Genomic DNA, 201 nt, shown 5'->3' with positions numbered 1-201 from the left:
CTAAACAGCAAAATAACAATTACAATTCTCACAATATAAAAATATTTAAGTATAAGGTTATTCATTGTAGAATGTTTATATGGGGAAAATATAAAAAACCCTAACCTATAGTAAAGTGAAAGAGGACAGTGAAAAAGTTGGTTTAAAGCTCAACATTCAGAAAATGAAGATCATGGCATCTGGTCCCATCACTTCATGGCA

Source organism: Bison bison, unplaced genomic scaffold (genome assembly GCF_000754665.1).
Source record: "Bison bison bison isolate TAMUID 2011002044 unplaced genomic scaffold, Bison_UMD1.0 scf7180017864525, whole genome shotgun sequence".
NCBI classification, from domain to species: Eukaryota; Metazoa; Chordata; class Mammalia; order Artiodactyla; family Bovidae; genus Bison; species Bison bison.
Note: the sequence above shows the minus strand (reverse complement) of the source record.